The 23927-nt window shown below is 32.1% G+C and overlaps 1 long non-coding RNA gene across 3 annotated transcripts in view; it reads right to left on the reverse strand.

Moving 5' to 3' along the window:
* LOC141514032 (uncharacterized) overlaps positions 1–23927 on the reverse strand; it is a 118897-nt gene that overhangs the window by 67770 nt on the left and 27200 nt on the right. For 2 of the 3 annotated variants that reach the window (XR_012475926.1, XR_012475927.1), the window contains exons 2-3: positions 18245–18290; positions 5612–5702 (exon numbers count right to left, since the gene is read on the reverse strand). This is a non-coding gene — a long non-coding RNA (uncharacterized LOC141514032). Of the gene's footprint in view, positions 1–5611; positions 5703–13766; positions 14416–18244; positions 18291–23927 lie in introns of those variants that run through there. The other variant, XR_012475929.1, reaches the window with a different exon arrangement.

Raw genomic sequence — 23927 nt, forward strand, 5'->3', positions numbered from 1 at the left:
TAAAAAGAAAATTTGGACATCAAACCAGAGATTCAAGAGACATATGAAAAGGTTTAAAAAAGGGGGGGGGGGGTAAAGAAAAAAAATTTTATCCAATAAGATGAAATTGGCTATATACCCACATGGGAGAAAGTCTCATAAGTCTTGAGAATTGTAACTCTATTAGACAGAATATACTTAGCCAAAAGTGGTGGACACTCATAATTTTTCTGTGATCAGATAGAATGATTTAAAAACAATACCTCCTTAAGAAGGGGAACAGACAGGGGTGGCTAGGTGGCGTAGTGGATAAAGCACTGGCTCTGGAGTCAGGAGTACCTGGGTTCAAATCCGGTCTTAGACACTTAGTAATTACCTAGCTGTGTGGCCTTGGGCAAGCTACTTAACCCCATTTGCCTTACCAAAAAAAAAAAAAACAAAAAAAGGGGGGGAGCAGTAAGGAGATGGGAACATGGAGGAGACTGAATAGGTTAAATCTCATTACATCAAGAGGTACAATAGACCTATTGCAATTGAGAGGAAGAAGGTAGGAGATGAGAATCACCTGAATCTTCATCTCATCAGACATGGCTTAAAGTTAACTTAAACACACTCAGTTAAGTTAAGAAACTTATCTTATTTTTCAAGCATTAAAAGGGGAAAGGGCAGGGGGGGACAAAGAGGGGGAGAAAAAGGGGAACTAACAGAAAGAAGGTAAGAAGGAGAAAAGGGAAAGGGGAAAGAAAGGGGAGGGGGTTGCTATAAGAGGGCAAACACACTGAAGGTAGTGGTATTCAAAACCAAACACTAGGGAATATGGATAAAGGGGAAAAGGGGAAAAATACAAACAGAAGGAAGATAGCATAGAGAGCAATAAAGAATTAGTAATTAGAACTTTGAATGTGAATGGGATGAACTCTCCCTTAAAAATAAGCAAATAACTTAAAATCCAGAATCCTACAATATGCTGCTTACAAGAAACTCATTTGAAGCAGAGAGATACACATAAAGTAAAGGTAGAAGGTTGGAACAAAATATATTTTGCTTCAGCTGAAGTGAAAAAAGCAGGGGTAGCAATCCTTATCTCAGACAAAGCAGCTGCAAAAAATAGATAGCAGTAAAAGAGTTAAAAAAGGAAACTATATCCTCCTAAAAGGTACCATAGACAATAAAGTAATTTCAATACTACATATGTATGAATTCAATGGTACAGTATGCAAATTCTTAGAGAAATTGAAAGAACTACAGGAAGACATAGACAACAAAACTCTACTAGTGGAAGAGCTCAACCTTCCGATCTCAGATTTAGATAAATCTAATAATAAAATAAACAAGAAGGAAGTTAAGGAGGTAAATAGTTTGTTAGAAAACCTAAATATGATACACCTATGGAGGAAATTGAATGGGGATATAAAGGAATATAATTTTTTTTTCTGCAGTACATGGCACTTACACAAAAATTGACTATGTACTAGGGCATAAAAACCTAATGATCAATTGCAAAAAGGCAGAAATAGTGAATACATCTTTCTCAGATCATAATGCAATAAAAATTACATGCAATACTGGGCCAGGCAGGTATAGACCCAGAACTAATTGGACACTAAATAGCCTCACTTTAAAGAATGAGTGGATCAAGCAGAAAATTACAGAAAGAATTAATTATTTTATCCTAGATAATGACAATAATGAAACAACATACCAAAACCTATGGGATACACTCAAGACAGCTGTCAGGGGATATATTATATCTTTAAATGCTTACATGAGTAAATTAAAGAAAGAGGAAATAAATGAACTAAACATACAACTAAAAAAACTAGAGGAAAGAACAAATTAAAAAAAACCCCAATTAAGTACCAAATTAGAAATTCTAAAACTTAATGGAGAAATTAATAAAATTGGAAGCAGGAAAACTTTTGAACTAATAAATAAAACCAAGAGCTGGTTTTATGAAAAATCCAATAAAATTGATAAAATTCTTGAAAATTTGATTAAAAAAAGAAAGAAGAAAACCAAATTGCTACTGTCATAAATGAAAAAGGCGAACTCACCACCAATGAGGAGGAAATTAAAGTAATAATTCAGAATAATTTTGCCCAATTCTATTCCAATAAATCTGACAATCTAAGTGAAATGGATGAATATTTACAAAAATATAAGTTGCTCAGATTAAATGAAAAGGAAATTAAAAGCTTAAATGACCCTATCTCAGCAAAAATAATTCAACAAGCTATTACTGAACTCCCTAAGAATAAATCTCCAGGGTCAGATGGATTCACAAGTGAATTCTATCAAACATTTAAGGAACAATTGGATCCAATTCTATATAAACTCTTTGGAAAAATAGGTGAAGACAGAACTCTGCCTAAGTCTTTCTATGATACCAATATGGTCCTGATACCTAAACCAGGAAGAGTTAAAACAGAAAAAAAAATTATATACCTATCTCCCTAATGAAATAGATGCACAAATTTTAAATAAAATCTTAGCAAAATAATTACAACAAGTTAACACTAGAATAATACATTATGATCAAGTAGCATTTATCCCAGGAATGCAGGGTTAGTTCAATATTAGGAAAACTGTAAGTATAATTAATTATATCAATAACATACCTATCAGAAATCATATGATCATATAAATAGATGCTGAAAAAGCTTTTGACAAAATGCAACAACCATTCCTACTAAAAACACTAGAGAGTGTAGGAATAAATGGATTGTTACTCAGAAAAATAAGCAGCATCTATCTGAAACCATCAACAAGCATTATATTCAAAGGTGAGAGGCTAAAGGCATTCCTAATATGATCAGGGTGAAAAAACGATGTCTATTATCACCACCACTATTCAATATCATATTAGAAATGTTAGCTTCAGCAATTAGAGAAGAAAAAGAAATCGAAGGAATTAGAATTGGGAAGGAAGAGACAAAACTCTCACTCTTTGCAGATGGCATGATAGTATACCTAGAGAATCCAAAAAAAAAATCATCTATACAACTACTAGACATAATTAACAACTTAAGTAAAGTCACAGGATATAAAATAAACGCTCATAAATCCTCAACATTTTGATATATGACTAGCAAGATACAACAGAAAGAGATAGAAAAAGAAATCCCATTCAAAGTAACCTCAGACAATATAAAATACCTGGTAATCTATCTGTCAAGGCTGACTCAAAAACTTTTTGAAAACAATTATAAAACACTTCTCACACAAATAAATTCAGATTTAAATAACTGATCAAATATCAACTGCTCATGGATAGGCTGAGCTAATATAAAAAAATGAAAATTCTACCAAAAACTAAACTACCTGTTTAGTGCCCTATCACTCAAAATTCAAAAAAATTACTTGTTATGAGTTAGAAAAAAGTTGGAAGTAAATTCATATGGAGAAATAAAAAGTCAAGAATTTCTAGGGATTCAATGAAAAAAAGTACAAAAGAAATTGGCTTAGCCTCACCAGATCTAAAATTATATCATAAAGTATCATTCATCAAATCTGCTTGGTATTGGCTAAGAAATAGAATGGTGGATCAGTAGAATAGACTAGGTGCAATAGCAGGAAATAATTATAGTAACCTCTGTTTGATAAACCCAAAGATTCCAATTAATTGATAAAAACTGTTGGGAAAATTGGAAGTTAGTATGGAAGAAACTTAGATTAGACTAGCACCTCACACCCTATACCAAGATAAGATCAAAATGAATGTAGGATTTAGACATAAAAAACATATGCAAACTAGAAGATCAAGGAGTAGTTTACTTGTCAGACCTATGGAAAGGGAAGTAGTTTATGATGAAGGAAGAGATGGAGACCATCATTAAAAATAAACTAGATAATTTTGATTACATTAGATTAAAAAGTTTTTGCACAGACAAAATCATTGTAACCAAGATCAAAAGAAATGTGATAAATTGGGAAACAAATTTTGCAACTAGTATTTCTAACAAAGGACTTATTTCTAAAATATACAAAAAATGGAGTCATTTAAAAAAAAAGCCCTTCCTCAATTGAAAAATGGTCAAAGGATATGCAAAGGCAATTTACAGATGAAGAAATCAAAACAAAATAGTCATATGAAAAATTGATCCAAATCATTATTTATTAGAGAATTGCAAATTAAAAGCATCTCTGAAGTACCAGCTCCCACCTCTCAGACTGGCCAATATGACCAGAAAGGACAATGATCAATGTCGGAAGGGATGTGGGAAACCTGGGACACTAATATATTCTTGGTGGAGCTGTGAACTCATCCAAACTTTCTGGAGTGTAATTTGGAATTATGCCCAAAGGACAACAAAAATGTGTATACCCTGTGATCCAGCAATACCACTATTGGGTCTATACCCTGAAGAGATGATGAAAAAGGGTAAAAACATCACTTGTACAAAAATATTCATAGCAGCCCTGTTTGTGGTGGTAAAGAATTGGAAATTAAGTAAATGTCCTTCAAATGGGGAATGGTTTACAAACTGTGTTTTATACACACACACACACACACACACACACACACACACACACACACACACATATATATATATAGATATATATATATATATATATATATATATATATATATATATATATGTCATGGAACACTATTGTTCCATTAGAAACCAGAAGGGATGAGAATTCAGAGAAATCTGGAAGGATTTTCTTGAACTGATGCTGAGTGAGATGAGGAGAACCAGAAAAATAGTGCACACCCTATCAGCGACATGAGGGCGATGATCACCCTTGATGGACTTGCTCATTCCATCAGTGCAACAACCAGGGCTATCTGCAATGAAGAATACCATCGGTATCCAGAGAAAGAATTGTGGAGTTTGAACAAAGACTAAAGACTATTACCTTCATATTAGAAAAAAAAATTGTTATCTTATTATGTAATTTTGCTATTTTATTTTTCTTCCTTAAGGATATGATTTCTCTCTCATCACCTTCAACTGAGATCAAGGTATAACATGGAACCAATGTAAAGACTAATAGAATGCCTTCTGTGGGAGGGGTGGGGGGAAAGAAGTAAAATTCAAATAAAATCTTTCTAAAAAAAAAAGAATTCAAGTTACTTGAGGGCAGGGCAGATAATCCCTTCTTGCTTAAATAAGTGTATTTTAAGCTTTTAATGAAATCATATAGTAATCACTTAATAAATGCTTGTTGTCTAATTGACCAACTGACTGAATAGTGCCTTAAGTCCTAAATTTGAATCTTGCCTGAGATACTCAATAGTTGTGTGATCAAAGGCAAATGATTCTATCTACATATGCCTCCATTATCATGAAGATGAAAGTAGCAACTACCTCCTAGAGCTGTTGTCATGGAAAAATGAGATGAGATAATGTTTGCAAACTAGTTTACAAACCTTACCATATAAATGCTGACTGTTGTTATCATGGAGCATTCTTTCATAAATCCTCCATAGAGAATAATCCTGATTCTTTAGTTCTATTAACATATTCAGTGTACCAGTGCACTACTCAGTTTTTCTCTCCTCAATCATGATACATGACCACACTGTCTCTTTTTATTATCAGACATTTCAAGGTAGATGACATTTTATGCTATTTAATGAATACAAGTAATCATTGGTAATATGCTGTTACCTACTCTTACTCACCATTCATTTCTTCATTGTCCACAATTCTGATTCATTGAAAGGTATAGTTTTCCACTATTCAGAGCCAAATGGAATCACTGGAAGGATATAGCTGGTCAAAAGATGGGTATTTGCATTAGATAGACTAATAAAAATGCTATCCATTCTTTTCAAACTCAGGCCAGAATTCTGTTCAATAATAGTTTCAGATTTATTATACATCTTCAATACCTGTTTCTAGGTTCATGTATTAATAGATTAAATAAATGACTTGCCCATATGGCTGCTCTAGAGATCTTCAATAGAGAGTCTCCAGAATCTATGTTTGGTATTATGTTGTTTAAAATTTTTATTGGAGATTCAGAAAATGACATAACTGAAATGCCTTTCAGGTTGCATATAACATAACACTATGAAGGATAGTTAACAGGTTAGATGACTAATGCAATATCCAAAAATAACCTTGGCAGGTTGGAATATTGGGATCAATCTGATGAAATATGTTAGGAATAAATTTAAATAAACCTTTGATGGATACAAAAAACATTATCAGATGAGTCATTTCTTTAATACTAATTCATATAAAAACTAGGGCCTTTTAGAACTTTTAATTTAGATTGAGTTAATAATCTGGTATATTTAGAAAAAGAAAATAACTAATATATTAATAAAGAAATAGCACCCAGTCAAAAAGAGGGTTGATAATTCCAGTGTAGAAAGTCCTAGTGAGAACACATATGAAGAATTGTGTCAATTATGGATCAGTTCTCAATACTCTGTTTTAGGTAAGATAAACATTGGTTATATGGAGTGTGATCAGAATGGTGCAAGGTCTCAAAATCATGCCATACTCACTTAAAAATATTTATTTATTTATTTATTAAGAACATACAAAGTACAAGAAATTGTACTAAGCCCTGATACAAAATCACAGAAAATAGTTGCTACCATCAAAGACTTTAAATTCTATAAAAGTGTGACAATTTGTTCATAGGTAAGTTGGGGACACCAATATTTGAGGTAAAGAGGGGCATCAGGAAAGGTTTTGCAATAGGAGATAGATCCTGATATAAGCTTCAAAGAAAGATAAGGATTCTAAGAGACATAGGTGAGAGGAAGGGACTTGCATTCCAGTCTTGGGATCAATTCATGAAAAAGACATTGGGATAGGAAATGCCATATTCAGAAAATAGGTATTAGTCCTCTCTTGATAAAATAAAGTACATGATAGGCAATGATAAAAAATACGTCTAGATAGGTAGTTAGGCATAGTTCATTTGTCCATCCTTCATTTTATAGTGGGCTTTAAATATCAGTAAAATCTCATACTTGAAACAATTGAAAGTTACTGATAGGTCTTGTGTAAGGAAGTGATGTTGTAAGATATGTGCCTTAGAAAGCTTGGCAATTGTACCCAGGATTCATTGGAGAGGAAAGACAAAAAAGCAGAGGGAAGCTATTTGGAATCTACAGAAATAGTCCTAACAATAATGGAAAACCAAAACTATCAATAATTTCATATCTGAACACAATATCACTCTAATGGCAGAAAAAAAAGATGAATTATGAAATTTTGATAAGAGTTAGAGGGGAGAATGAAAAGACTACTTTTAAGCTTAACATTAAAAACAAAATACTAGGGGCAGCTAGGAGGTGTAGTGGATAGAGCACCCAACCCTGGAGTCAGGACCTGTACCTGGGTTCAGATCTGGCCTCAGACACTTAATAATTGCCTAGCTGGGTGTCCTTGGGCAAGTCACTTAACCCCATTGCCTTTCAAAAACAAAAATAGACAAACAAAAAACCCACTATGATCTTGGCAAACATCTCTATTCCCTGGCAAATAGTGGGAGAAAAAAATGGAAGTAGTGTCAAATTTTAAAATTCTGGGCTCAAAGATCACTTCAAATAGCCACTGTACCCAAGAAATTAGAAGATTCTCCTTGGAAATAAAGTTATGATAAATCTGAATAGCATACTAAAACCTTGATATCAAAAGTCCATATATTCAAAGCTCTGTTTTTTCCCACAGCAGTATTGGCTGTGAAAATCAGACAACAAGAAAAGTAGAGTGCATAGAATCAATGTTTTCAAATCATGGTATGAGAAAAGATTTTTGAGAATCCCTTAGACAGCAAGGAGATCAAATCAGTCAATATTTAAAGAAGCTGCTTAAATACTTTGGCCATATAATGAGAAGACAGGATTAATTGGGAAAGATACTTATACTGGGAAAGATTGAAGAAAAAGGGAAAAGGATACAACAGAGGTTGAGATATATAGATAGTATAATGGAAACAATGGACATAACTTGGATAGAATTTGAGAGATAATGGAGGATAGAAGATCCTGGAGTGCTATGGTCCATGGGATCACAAAGAGTTGGACATGACTGAATGACTAAACAAGAGTGGAAGTTTGAATGGAGAGGAAAGATTGGGTGAAAGATATATGAAGTTAGAATCAGCAAGGCTTGGTAATTGATTACATATGGCAAATGGAGAAGAAAGAGTCAAAGATGACTTCAAACTTTTAAACCTAGGTAATTATGGAGACCATAGTATCCTTTACAGAAAAAAAGAGATTTAGTCTGTTTAAGGTCAGTTCTGTTTTTGAAGAATTGTATTTGAATATGAGGATAAATTGGAGGAAGTAGGGATGCTCAGCCTGAAGAAGAATTAGTGATTACATGATAGCTATCTCATAAGCATTTAAAGGTTTTCAAAAAGAAGCAGGATTAGACTTTTTTTTCTTAGCCATAATAGACTTAAGAACAATGAGTAGAAATTGTACAGAAACCGAAAATTCAGGTTCAGTATTTAAACTTCCCAACAATTATATGTCTCTAAAAGTTTATTCAGCTGCTTTCTGAGATAGTGAGTTCCTACTAACTAAAGGTCTTGGAGCAAAGGACCAAAGCAACATTTAAGATATGATTTAAGTTTTTTTCTGTGCAAGAATAGTTTCTATTTTGATGCCCTCTCAGCATAATTCCAACTGTGAAATTCTGGTATCAGAACCAGCATTATTCACCATATAGTTAGAGCTGGAAAAGATCACTGAAGCCATCTATAATCAAATCACATAATTTTCCAGATGAGAAAGCTAAATTCAATGAAATTAAATAATTTGCTCTATGTCATTCAGATTGTGTTAGAGTCAGATACTTTACTTTCAGTTCCAGTACGTTTTCTTCTGTACTATACTGCCTCCCATGCTATCATTTGAAGAGGTATACATTTGCTTCTTTCTCATATGTAACATTATGTCAATCTCTTCTGAGAGGTTATGGATCATATTGACAAAGTCCTGTAGTACTCTTGGTCTTGTTTCTACTATATGTCATCACTATCATCATCATCATCATCAGTGAGGAATATCTGTAAAATGTACTATCTATAGGGAATCTCTCTTATATTTCATGTTTATGTAAGACATCTTGTGAGATAGTAACAAACAACTGTGGTGAAGATATAATTCTTTCATGCTGTAGCACTCTCAAATACTCAAATGAATGTGATATCAATTTTCTCTAATAATATATTACACAACCATCCATGCCTGACCATCCTTGTATGAAATTATGCAACCCATTAAGTTTTTACCTCTTTCATGTCCCTCCCAAAAGTTTGCCACGAAGGAGCTACTCAATGGGCTGGTAGTCTTCCTCACTTTCACCAATCCAAAAGTAAGTAGAGCACTCTGGAAATCCACTTTCCATCTTTTCTTTGTGTCACAGGACTAGCCCATTTTCTCTGCTATACAAATCCTTTTGGGTAGCATTTATTTCAATTCTTCAGAGTTCCTTGTAATGAGTAGTGATTGTGTCATTTACTGAAATTGTATAGAGTATTTAGCCAGATTTTGGCACAGAAACTACCATAATCAGACCTTAATAAATGCATGTTGTTTGATATATATTCCAATTTGCTCTCACCTATTTTTCACCTTTTTATTGTCCTCTGTGTGAGGCACATCTTTATTTCTTTGGAGACAGCAATGTTATGTCTAATAGCCATTCAACCATACCAATAAACTATTTGTATTAAAAAATGAATTTTTGATCTTGTGGGAAGCTTTGTAAATAAAAGTGCTTTGCAATTTTTTTAAAGCATTTCAGCTCAATTCCCTTCTTCTTCTTCTAAACTCTGAGGCCAGATCATTGTCCTTCTGTACTATATGTTCCAGATAAATGGACTTGCTTTATAGGGTGTCCATTCAGATATAGGTAGAAATTTGGACACTATTCTTTTATTTGAACTTTCTGGTATGTATGGACAGACCAAATTCATTTGAGTAATTATAGATTTTTTTTCCAGGAGACACAACAATGTCTTAGAGTTTGATAAAACCAACATAATTTAATACACTAACATTACTTAGAGAACCTCACTATCCCAAGGGAATCCTTCCTTGACCTGAATTCCATGTTACATATCCCTCATCATTGTGGCAAATACTTTTAGTGAATACACATATTCATGTTTTATATTATACTTGATGTTCCTAATCATGGGACTGTTGGATTGGTTATTTCAATTCTTATATTATATAAGGGATCTTGAATTATCTTGATATATGAAAGAAAGATACCTTGCTTGCTGGAAAGAAGCTGACATTTTGTTCTAACTAGTTGATTCTTTTGAAATAATCAATTAGCATTTATTTAGTGCCTACTATATACTAAGCATAGTGCCATGTGATAGGAATACAAACAAAGGATAAAACTCAGTCCTTGTTCTCAAGGAGATAACAGTCCAAAGAGGAGACAACAAGCAAACAAATATATACAAATCAAATGTATATAATATAAATTGGGTGTAATTTGAGATGGAAGGCATAAAGATTAAGGGAAACTGAAAAAGGCTTCCTGCAAAAGATAGGAATGAAACTAAAACTTGAAAGAATTCAGGTAAGCTGGGCAGTTGGATAAGAAGGGATAATGTCCTGGGTATGGAAGACACTCATGGAAAATTCCTGGAGATGAGAAATAGAATGTTGAATAGCAAGGAGACCTATGTCATTGATTGGCAAAATATGTAGAAGGGAATAAGGCATAAAATGATTTGAAATTTAGGAAGTGGCCAGGCTATGAAAGACTATAAGTTAACACAGTATTTTTTTTTATTTGTTCCTGGAGGCAATAAGGAGTCCCTGCAGTTTATTAAATAGAAATGGTGAGATGTTCCCATGCTTTAGGAAAATTGAGTTGACATATGAGTGCAGGATATACTAGAGTGGGGAGAGAATTAAGGAAGAGAGACCAATCAATAGGCTATTACAATGATGCAGGCCTGTACTTGGGTGATAGCAGTATCAGAGAAGAGAAGGAGTATGGATAAGATGTTAAGGAGGTAGAAACAATAGGATTTTTTTTTTAGTTTTTTTTGCAAGGCAAATGGGGTTAAGTGGCTTGCCCAAGGCCACACAGCTAGGTAATTGTTAAATGTCTGAGACCAGATTTGAACCCAGGTACTCCTGACTCCAAGGCCGGTGCTTTATCCACTACGCCACCTAGCTGCCCCTGAAACAATAGGATTTTAAAATGATTGCATATTGGGTAATAGGCAGTGACAAAAAGTAAGAAGTCAAAAATAATTCCTAAATTGAAAACCTGGTCAACTAGGAGTGGTACCACCAACAGTAATGGGAAGTTATGTAGAGGTGATGATTTGTGACCAGGATGGGGAGCTGGGGGTGGGAGGTAAAGAGTTCAATTTTTGTATAAATTTAAAATGGCAATGGGAATCTACTTTGGAATCATCAACTCAAGGATATCTCCCATGTCATTAAATCTTTTTTTGTATGTTAAAAGATAGTCAGTTTCATTCTTTATAAAGTAAGTTGGTACTTCCCATTTCTGATATCTATAAATTATTTTTCTGAGGACAGTATTAGCGATAGAGAGAAATGATTCTTCTGTATAATCTATTGTGTAGCAACAGTATAAATGAACCAAGTTATATTGGGCTAAATCTATGAACATATACTTAAGAATCTTAACTATCTGGAAACATTTTCTTGGATTTTTTTTGTCATGCCAATAATCAATAAACATTCATTTTCTTTTAAATACAATCATTTTCTCATGAACACTCGGTCTTTAGAGAAGCATGGGAAAGACTTGATGAACTGATGCTGAGTGAAGTAAGCAGAACCAAGAAAGCATTAACAGCAACATCATAAGATGATCAACTATAATGAATGCAGTTCCTCTCAGCAATTCAGAGATCAAGGACAATCCTGAGAGAAGCGTCATTAACAATACTACATACATCCAGATAAAAAAACTATGGAGTCTGAATTCAGAGTAAAGCACACTATGTTCACTTTTTAAAAAACATCTTTTATGCTTTTTCTTTCCCCCCCCAGTTCTAATTCCTCTTATATAACATAACTAATATGGAAATATGTTAAAGACAAATGTACACGTAGAACTTGAACCAGACTGTTCACTGCCAAGAGGAGAGGGGAGGAAAGGAAGAGTGGTAGAAAAATGTGGAAGTCATAAATTTGTGAATGAATGAATGAATGTTGAAAAACTACCATTGTTTGTAATTGGAAAAATAAAACAATATCAATAAAAAATCAGTGATTATATTTATTTCCATTTGGGGGGATGTTGTTTGCTGATTGTTGTTTTAGTAGACTCGATTTCATTAATGGAATGGAATGTTCATGACATTCACAGCTGAAACATAGATGTTATTGGCTTCATCCATAAATAATTCATAAATTATATTTTTCAATTACTTTGAATCCTTGCTCCTGTTTCAATCAACATTTTGAAGTAGTCAAACATCAATCTACATGTTAACATCACTTGGAGAATCTTGTTGAGATTGAAGAATTTCTATATATCAATAATAGTTATTGGTGAAAAAGACAATTGTCTTTTTTGACATTTTTTAATTCACATTTATCTTGAGCACTTCTAAGTAAAATTACTAAATGGCTCCCAAGAAATGACATCTCTTCTTCAAACTGTTTCATTTGCCATTACAATGTAAATCTTTAGTCTATCCTTCCATATAACTGTAAAACCCATATTGTCTCTAGTTTCATTTATTATGTGAAATTTTATTATTTATAATTGATATGGTTCTGTTCCTTTAGTAGATGCCAATTCACTGGTCACTAGGCAAGTATCTTCCTTTTAGAATACCAATAGTTATGCTAATGTTATCAATGTTCTAAAAATTGAGTAATTCATTGCACTGTTTCATTTCTTTAATACACTTACCATAAGTTGCTTTTTAGTCATGTCTGAATATCTGAATCCCTGTTTTCTATGAAGATAAAGATTAGATCTTACCATAATTTTCATTCTCCCAAAGTTTTACGCAAAAATCTATACATAGTAGCCACTCAATAAATGTATTAGATTGTTTAATAGAATGATGCACCTGATTGAAAACTATTTTAACATTCTATATTTTATCAGACACTAAACAGTCATTAATGCAAACTAAATATACATGTAAACAAATTTTAATGCAAACTAAATCTTAAATGACTTTGTCACACCACATGGCTGGATCATTTTAATCCTTTATAGCCAATAAAACTATTGTGTCTCTCTCTCCCCCCTACCCCACTTCACCAGTACACTGAAATATACTCTGTTGGCAAGGCTGCATTTACTGTTGTTGGTTTTCATGCTATTAAATTTAAGCCATCTTTTCAGCTAACAAACATATTGAGAATATTTATTAAGTCATTCAATATATTTAATATCCCTCCCTGCTTTGTATAATCTGTGAATTTCTTTTTTTTTAATGATTTCTGTGCCTTTATCCAAATTGTTGACAACAATATTGAATGAAACAAGAGCAAGAAAAGAAACACATTATATAACACTAGATGGACATAAATAGGTAGATACATACATACATAGATATATACACAATAGATGGATAATAGACATAACATTTATTAAGTGCTTATTTTGTACCAAATATGTATTTAATATTGAGAATTTTAAAAAGTCCCTAATCCCGGGGAGTTTATAGTCTAATAAAAGAAGAGAACAGCTGAAAAGCGAGAAACAGAATGAATGTGAGAACATGCCTACTGAAGAGGAAGTGAAGAAGTCTGAAGAGTGATAAGTGGAGCCAGATTAAAATAAACATGTTTTAGGTATCTCATGAAATAGTTGTCAGAGTCAGGGACTCACCAATTAAAGAGAGGGAAAAAAAATCTCAAAATCTCAAGAGTGGAAAAATCTGTTAGTAGGCATGTTTTAGGTAGGTCATCCAGTTCCAAATTCATCTAATTGTTTTCTACATCAGTCCTCATTTCGCCATCATTTCTCCATTCTGTCTATAAAGATATCATGAGGGACATTAGCAATTGCCTTGCTAAAATATATTTTACCTTTAACATATTTTGCTGATGTGTCAATTTCATAATCATCTTAAAAATGGTACAATTTTATTCCTAGTGAACCATTGGCAGTAACCATACTATTTATCAGTGACATATTATCTTTGTTAGTAAAGTTTTTAGATTATATATTATAACAGCAATCTGTAATTACTAGATTTCAGTTTTATATATTTAAATATTAGGACATTTTCTGGTTTTGGTCATACATTATCTCTACTATCATCCACAATTGTAAAAGGATTATTATTTCATCTAACCCAAGAGATTTTAAGTCATTTTAATTAGGTAGACATTATCTTACTTTCTCCTAATCAATCTTCAACATCAATTTTCCCTTAATAATATTTACCTTACATTTTCAGTTTGAAAATCACTTTTCTTGAAAAAGAAGAGGGAAAAAATTAGAAGTATAACATTTCTATTTCCTCTGCATATTAACATTGTACTATGTGCCCAAGCAATTGGCTTGTACTTTCATTGTATTTGTTGTTACTCTGAACATAACTCTTTTTGTACTTAGCAATTTTGTAAACTTAATCTTTCATTAACTAGCATTTTGGACACTATTCTTATATTTTAAGTTCAAAGTTTTGTTGTTATTTATGAATATGTGCCTCTTGTTCTATCTTTTATTATATTTTTGAAATAAACTTAAATAATTTCCTTTATGGAAATATTATTTGCTGAATATCTTTCCATTTTTTTCTCCTCACCTGAATGATTTCAGATTATATTTGCAGGTTTTTGTTTTGTGAGGGTATCCTACCCTTTTTCAAATACTTTTCCATCTGAAGCCTTATGATATGACTTAATGTATACCATTTCTGTGAACATTTTTTTAAAATATGATTTTCTATGAGGCTTTCAAAATTGTTAGGAAAATGATATACATGATTCCATGGCCTGAGACTTTAAAAAAGAAAGGTCTCTAAAAGAATGTGAAATTCTCAAAAACAAAATAAATTTTAATGATCTCAGTATGTTAGAAAAAGAGGGAAATTTTTATGTAGTAACCAATGTTGTAAAGGGAATTCCCTAAGTTCAATTTAATCATAAACAAAAGACAGCAAATCAAAGACATAAATCAAAGACAACAGCAAAATAAACTGCAAAAAGAAATCTTTAGAGATCCTAAGATTCAAGAGATTCTAAAGACTATAATATAAAATACATCACAGTGCTCCTACAAAATATGAGGTTATATGGTCACTTTTTTCTCATTCCAGTTTATTCAGAATTAAGTCCAGCTTCCTGGCAGGTGAAATTTTTAGCCAAGCAAATCATGAATTGACTAGATGTTATACATTTTATGGAATAAGACAAAAAACATGTTGAGATAATTGAAACAAATTTACATAAATGTAAATATAGTGTGTGTATGTATATATACATACACACATATAAACATACCCACACATATATGGCTTCTTTTATCTTTTTCTTTGTTTTAAAAAGTATTACTATATTTTGATTGAATACCATGTATATTTTCCCCAAAATGCCATTATTGTCCTGAAACAATTCAAGCATCTATATGGTATTGGCACTGACCATTTGACCAAAGTTTTGACCAAAATGATTAACAATGCATGTAGTTTTGTTTACATTGCTACAGAATGTTTGTTTATTGTTCTTTTAGCTTTTCTGTCTTTACTCCATAAAATTCCATATAACTTCCCACATTTCTTTGAATTTGTTATTCATCATTCTTTAAATCATTATATTTATATATCACAATTCAGGAATCCCCCAATACTAAGTACATTTGTACTTTTTTTAAAGGTTTTTGTCAACATAATGCTCCTAGGAACATATTTGTATATATGAATCCTTCGTTGCTGTTTATAATGTTGGAATTTAGAATTAGTAGTAATGTCTTCATTTCATAAGTTTCTTTTCACAAAACTGCCAATCAGTTTTTCGGAAGAGCAGAGTCAGTTCAAAGCTAACCCAGCAGTGAATTCTCACAAATTGTTTCAGGGTTGATATCCTTTGAAAAGGTGTTTTTTTGAAAATATCTATGGAATTCAAATAAAAATTATAACAATATATTTTGTAAATAAAGAAAAAGTTGAAAGACAAATATATATATGTGTGTGTCTATGTATGTGTGCGTGTGTGTATATATATATATATATATACATACATATTTATATTTCAACTGTCTAAACATCTAATTTGTCTTATTACTCAAAAATTCCTGTCTTCTAACAGACCGTTCAACCGCATGATTTCCTGAATTTTAGCATCTTTGTTAACTTGATAAGTATGAAATGCTCTCAAGTTTGGTCTAATTTTAATCTCTATAAATTGTCATGATGAATCTTTTTCAGGTTATTAACAACAATTTACATTTTTTTAAAATTATCATTATCTACCTCTGTGGCCTTGGGCAAGCCACTTAACCCCATTTGGCTTGCAAAATAAACAAAACAAAACAAAAAAAAATTTATCATTATCTTTTGACTACATCTTCATTGTTCAGTACAATTATTCTTATGTGTTTGTATATATTTCTTTTCTTTTTTTTTTTTGCAAGTCAATGGAGTTAAGTGACTTCCCTAATATCACACAGCCGAGTAATTATTAAGGGTCTGAGGCTGGATTTGAACTCAGGTCCTCCTGACTCCAGGGCCAGTGCTCGATCCACTGTGCCACCTAGCTGTCCATGTATATATATATATATTCCTTAAAGATTATAGAGGTCAGAATTCTGTAAGAGAAACTTTATACAAAGATTCTTTACATCTTTTTTCTTATCCTAGTTGTACTGATTTTATGTATACATAATCTTTTAAATTTTTAAATGTTTGAGATTATTTTATCTTTTATAATAGTTTCATTTAGTTATTTAGTTAAGGATTTTCCATATCAATATATGTATATAGATATTTTATTTGTGTGCATATACATACACATCTTCCCTTCCTTCAGATACTTTTTATATGATTATGAAAATATCTGAAGGAAGGAAAACGAGAGGGAGGAATCTCCAAGCAGTTAACTGGATAGAATATTGTTTTGGGAATCAGGAAGACCTGAGTTCAAATACTACTTCAAACACTTTCTAGCTCTGTTAAAAAGGACAAATCATTAAAAATCTCTAGGTCTCAATATCATTTTCTGTAGATGAGAGGGTTGGAATAAGAGTCATTTCTAGCTCTAAATCTATTATCTTATAAAACCTCAAAAATCAAATGAGAAAACATCACTAATTTACAAATTCTATGACTATATTTCAATCTAAATAATATTTTGGGGGGGGGAATAATTGAGAGAATTCTTTTTTTAGGTTTTTGAAAGGCAAATGGGATTAAGTGGCTTGCCCAAGGCCACACAGCTAAGTAATTATTAAGTGTCTGAGGCCGGATTTGAACCTAGGTACTCCTGACTCCAGGGCCGGTGCTCTATCCACTGTGCCACCTGTACCATCCAGCCACTGCCCTGAGAAAATTCTTGATAAGGAATTAGAGGGGAACAGGTAGTCTTTTCCAAGAGATATGCCATAATAGGGCATGTCTTTGTCATTTCACATATAACTGAAATATTTAGAGAGTAAAACATACCATGATAATTTTGTTTGTTGAATCTAAAATCTTAAAAATCTTAAAATCTTAAAAAGATTTGATTAGTTTGATCAAAATGCTACATCAAAGACTGTATTCCCCAAAAGTATCTCCCATGTACAAACTAAAATTATACACAATTCTTGGAAAGATTTAACAAGGGTTAACACTGTTCAAGCACCTTCTGATATTCAATATTAAATAGAACTCTTATCCAAGGTTCACTACCAAGGAAATTCAGGAAAAAATCCAAATCACAAGATATCTGATAGAAATAAAGCCTTACAAATGTTGTTGCTTGTGGCTGATGGTTTGTTGCTTGCATCAAGTTTATTCTCCTGAGACTTATAAGAGTTTAGTCTAAATATTTATAAAGGAAAAAATAAGTGGATAAAAATTGCCTGTTATTTTGAATATAATTTGCAAGTGTATGGATACCAACAGAAGTCATTCATTATTACATATAAAATGACTTGATTCTAATCATGGACAAAAAACTGAAGAATTGAACAACAGTGAGAATGCAATCTGAACTTATTTTGGGTAAGAGGAAGAAGAATAATTTTGCTGTCCAAATTTTATCTTATTTGATCAACACAACAATTTTATGAGATAGACAAGTTTACAGCAGAAGAAACTGAGGCAAAGAGAAGTTTGCCAGGGTCATACATCAGGTGTCTGAAACTGAATTTGAACTTACATTTTCACAACTCCAAGTCCAGAACTCTATGCATTGTACCACCTAGCTGGGAAATAAAGAGCAATATTTTAATGATCTCAACATTCAATGAAAAAGGAATCAATTTTTCATATCAATCTTATTCTACATTATTGCATACAGGAAATAATGAAATGTGGTTGAAGAACACTCAAAAATAAGAGTCAAATGGTATGCCTAATGAAGATATAACACAATGCTAAAAATGCCACTGAAGTGATAATTTTTTAAAAAAAAATTTATGTTCACACAGTGAGAGCAAAGAATAAACGTATAGTAACTAAAATGCTTCATCATTCTCCTTATTGTGTCCAAAAGAACATGGTTCCATTGTTGCAAACTTATAAGAATATAGAAAATCTCAAGGTGTAAAGAGGGATATATGATCTATGATCTGTATCATTAGAGGGAATAATATGCTGATGAAAAAATTATTCTCATTTACATATCACCTTACGGTTCACAAGACATTTTGCATAATACTTCGTTTCATCCTCACAACAATCCTAAGAGACAGATATTACTTCCATTACACAAATATCTCCATTATACAAATTTGACAAACTTCCTTTAATTGAATCTGCATCTCAGAGAATGTTAAGTGCAGGATCATTTAGAGAGTAAGTTTGGGGTGGGGAACTCAAAGTCCAGTCTTTCTTACTACAATTTCAGGGTAAGTTGACTCAAGAGGGAAAGAAAGTTAACAGGAATGAAATTCTTAAGATATAAAAATTTTTTAAATCCCAAGGAACAATAAAAAGGGAAATTTAATAAATATTCATGTAGATCACATGGAACACAAGAAGAAAATTAGATTTTAAGCAGATTTAAACAGAAAATGCATGAAAGAACAAATATCTTGAGGAATGCAAATGCCAACAAGAATAATGTCAGGAACTCTAAAACTCAGAAAGATGGGGTCAGCAAGGAACACTAAAACAACAGAAAGGATATGGAATAGGGATAAGCTTTATTAAGGAAAAGAGGAGACTCAAAGGTGAATTTGGACTGCTGCATATTATAGAGGGAGTGATAACACAATGTAAAGAGAAGGCTGAGCTGTACAACTCTGATTTTGCTTCCCTGCTAAGAGAATGACCTATGAACTAGAAAGGAAGGAATAAAAATATCTAATAAAGAGTTGCAATCCAAGGTAAATCATGAAAGAATAAGAGATGATATGGCTGTCCTTGATGAGTTCAAGTTACCTGACTACATCATCTCCTACTGAAAAAGCTGGCAAATGTTAATAGTTGACCAATTCTCAATTGTCTTTGAAATATTATTTTAAAAAATAAACATTGGAGAAAGGCAAATTTAGATTTTTATAATTATAATAGATTTTACAATTGATGTATGAAAACTCGGTTCAATCAACTTGGCTTCAATTTCTCTAAATTTAAAAGAATGGTTAGTGTACACTTATAAAAGAGAACAGGAATCATGTCAATTAAAAAATATGATTTCATGAAGGAAATATCATGCCAGATTAACCTCATTCCTTTTCTGACTGTTACTAGATCAAAAGATAAAGGAAAATATATATAAAATATATTTCCCTTATATCCTTGATATTAGCAAAGCGTTTAATAGTTCCCCATGCCATTCTTGGGGAAAAAAATGTAGGGTGCCTTTACAAATTGCTTAAAAGGCAAGCCCCAGAGAGTAGCCATTAATGGGTCAATATCAACTTGAAAATCTAAAATAAAATTTCAATTAAAAAAGTCTACTGGAGATTCCCATGGTTCTGTTTCTCATTCTATTTTTAAAAATAATTTTAATCAATTTAACATTGGTCTGATGCTTCCTTCATTAAGCATTGCAGGTAGAAATCATGCCACTGCACTAATTATCTAGCATGGGAGTTGAACTATCTGAATGCATCATCTGAATTAGTTTTGAGAAGGCACTTTACTTAAGTTACTGATTCCCCTTCAACCACTCTCTAATTGGTATGTGAAGGAGGAGTGACTTTTCTAAAAAAGCTGAAGAATCCCTGTTGGCTCTTATACACTATTAACATGTACAAATGTCTAAGAATGTACCCAAATATAATGTCACTCTTCTCCTCAACATGGCATAATGCCACTTAAGATAGTAGAGTATAATTAATATTTTATTGACTAAATCCCTTGATCCCCTATAAATCAATATCTTTAGTGGAAGGGAATAACAGAGTGAGCAGTTGTACAAAAAGGGACTAAGTAAGAAAAAGAAAAGAGCAGATGATATTGTCCTGTCAAATCTCAATAACAAAAATATAGCCAATATTCTGATAGTTGAAGGGGAATTTAATGTTTCTCTCTTGAAGCTAGAAAAATCTAATAAGAAAGATACATAAAAAGAAAAATTTAACTTTAACTATTAGAGATTTTAGAAATAAAAGATATAAGGTGTTCTCTGACTGGAAACATTAACAAATGTACCACTTCATGGTACCTTTATAAAAATAAAGATTGTACCTTACTATGTAGAAATTAAAAATAAAGGTCAAAGAAAAACACGTAAAAACACTAAATTGATCATTTACAGATTATCACAAAATTAAAATAGCAATTAAGACAGAAATAGCAAGCAAACGATAAAGACTTGAGTTAGTCAAAGAACAAATCATAAAAACAATTAGTAACTATGTCAAATAGAATGATATTAATAATGCAATATACCAAAATTTATGAGAAACTGCTGAAGCAGTTCTCAGAAGACAAAACTGTCTCTGAAAATATATACTAATATAGTCAAGAGAGAATTATTGAACTAAATATACAATTTGCAATAAAAAAACAAATACAAAAAAGGAATATATTGCAGTTTTGAGGAGAAATGAAAGAAAATTAAGAAATAAAAATAATTTTCCAAGCTAATTATACACAATTATGTGTTAGTATAATCAAGAATTTTAAAGAAATGAAAGATAATTTACCAAAATATATTTTAACAAATATATAGTGGAGATCTTTAAAATTCAGTCAAGAAAATATAATTTATAAACATTCTCTGAGGTAACACCTCACACCTCTCAGACTGGCCAATATGACCAGAAAGGATAATGTTGGAAGGATTGTGGGAAATCTGGGACACTATTACATTGTTAATGTTTCCAACCTTTATGGAAAGAAATTTAGAACTATGCCCAAGGGGCAACAAAAATATGCATGTCTTTTGATCCAGCAATACCACTATTGGGTCTATACCCTGAAGAGCTGATGAAAAAGGGTTAAAACATCACTTGTACAAAAATATTCATGGCAGCCCTGTTTGTGGTGGCAAAAAATGGAAATCAAGTAAATGTCCTTCAATAGGGGAATGCCTCAGCAAACTGTGGTATATGCATGTCATGGAACACTATTGTTCTATTAGAAACCAGGAGGGATGGGAATTCAGGGAAGCCTGGAGAGATTTGCATGAACTGATGCTGAGTGAGATGAGCAGAACCAGAAAAACACTGTACATCCTAACAGCAACGTGGGGGTGATGATCAACCTGGATGGACTTGCTCGTTCCATCAGTGCAACAATCAGGGACAATTTGGGGCTCTCTGCAATGGAGAATACCATCTGTACCCAGAGAAACAACTGTGGAGTTTGAACAAAGACCAAGGACTATTACCTTAAATTTAGAAAAAAAAATTGATATCTTATTGTCTGATCTTACTATCTCATATAGTTTATATTTCTTCCTTAAGGATATCATTTCTCTCTCATCACACTCAATTTGTATCAATGTTTACTATGGAAACAATGTAAAGACTGACAAATTGCCTTCTGTGGGGGGTGGGGAGAGGAAGTAAAATTAGGGGAAAAATTGTAAAACTCAAAATAAATAAAATCTTTAATTAAAAAAATTAAAAGAAAATACAATTTAAATAAATGTAAAGGAAATATGAAATAAAAGATGAATTCTTTCCTTGTAAGTACATAGCATTTTTTTTTATCATGACACCTGTTGAATTGTCTTGGATCATTGATATAATCAAAGTTGCTAAGTCTTTCACTGCTGATCTTTATTACAATATTGCTCTTACTGTGTACACAATGTTCTTCTGGGTTTTACCAATTTGTATCATTTCATATAGGTCATTACAAGTTTATTTTCTGAAACCATTCTTCTCACTAACTGTTTTAAAACAACTGTTTAACCATTTCTCTAATTGATAAGCACAACCTCAATTCTAATTCTTTTCCACATCAAAATAGCTACTATAATTATTTTTTATGTGTGTATATTATATACATATATATATATATAGGCCCTTTCATATTTCTTTGATCCATTTGGAATATGGATCTATTAAGAGTATTTCTAGATCAAAGAGCATGCACAGTTTTACTTTTGGAGTTATAAAGTATTTTATTTGGTGGTTTCAAATTATTCTCCAAAATGGTCACGCCAGTTTACAACTATATCAATAATTCATTAGCATACTTATTCTCTACTTTCCCTCTAGCATTTATCATCGTTTCTGATAGATCTGAGGAGGTCCCTCAGAGTTGTTTCAATTTGCATTTCGTTAATAGTGACTTAGAATATATATGTGTATATATATATATATGTGTGTGTATATATATATATATATATATATATATATATATATATATATATATATACACACACTATATCCAGGTCTTTCTCAGAGAAATATTGAAAATAATTATGTTATTTTAATGTGCATGATAATAATGTTTGTCTTTCATTCTCAAAGAAAATCATGACATCAGGGAGATGATGCCATGACAAGTACATGAATTAGTTTTGAGTGAAGGGGTGCCTTGCTAAGTCACCAGTATCACTTTTTCCTTCAGAACCACCAGGGTCTAATGACCTGATATGAATCAGGATAATGAGAGATGGCTCTGGATGTGAGGCAATCAGGGTTAAGTGACTTGCACACATATGTTTGTGCATATATATATATATATATATACATACACATGTTTACACACACATGTGTGTGTATGTATGTGTGTGTGTATAAAGGTCACATAGTTAGTGTCTGAAGCTGGATTCAAACTCTTGTCCTCCTGACTCCAAGGCCAGTGTTCTATCCACTTTGTCACCTGGCTGCCCTAATGTCTATGGTACCTTTAAGCAAAATATAATTTCTCTGATTATCTCTTATAATTATTTTTCTTTTTCCTTTGTCTGAAATCCTGATTGCCACTCCTTTTTTTCCCTTGATATAGAAGTGATTCTATTCCAGGCCCTTATTTTAACTCTTTGTATGTGTTTGATTTTTTTTGCTCCAAATGTGTCTCTTAGAAAGAACATATATTGGATGATAGCTTATAATTCATTCTATTATCTACTTTTGTTTTACTAATCATTTTATCACTTTCACATTCACAATTATGATTACTAATTGTTTATTTCTATCCATTCTGTTTTCTTTTATTCATCTTTCTATATCTCTTTTGTACCTTATCCTTCCTCAAAAGGCTGTTTTGCTTTTGAAGACTATTTCCCTTAATCTGCCCTCCCACTTATTACCTCCACCTTAACTTTGAGTAAGATGGGTAAGATAGATTTCTATACCCAACTGAGTGTGTGTGTGAGTGTGTGTATGCATGTGTTACCCACTTTGAATCAATTTCGATGAGACTGAGGTACAATCATTGCCTACCACCATCACACATTTTATCCTCCACTGTAAAAGTTTTTTTTCTTG

This window comes from Macrotis lagotis, chromosome 1 (assembly GCF_037893015.1).
Source record: "Macrotis lagotis isolate mMagLag1 chromosome 1, bilby.v1.9.chrom.fasta, whole genome shotgun sequence".
In the NCBI taxonomy this organism is placed as follows: Eukaryota; Metazoa; Chordata; class Mammalia; order Peramelemorphia; family Peramelidae; genus Macrotis; species Macrotis lagotis.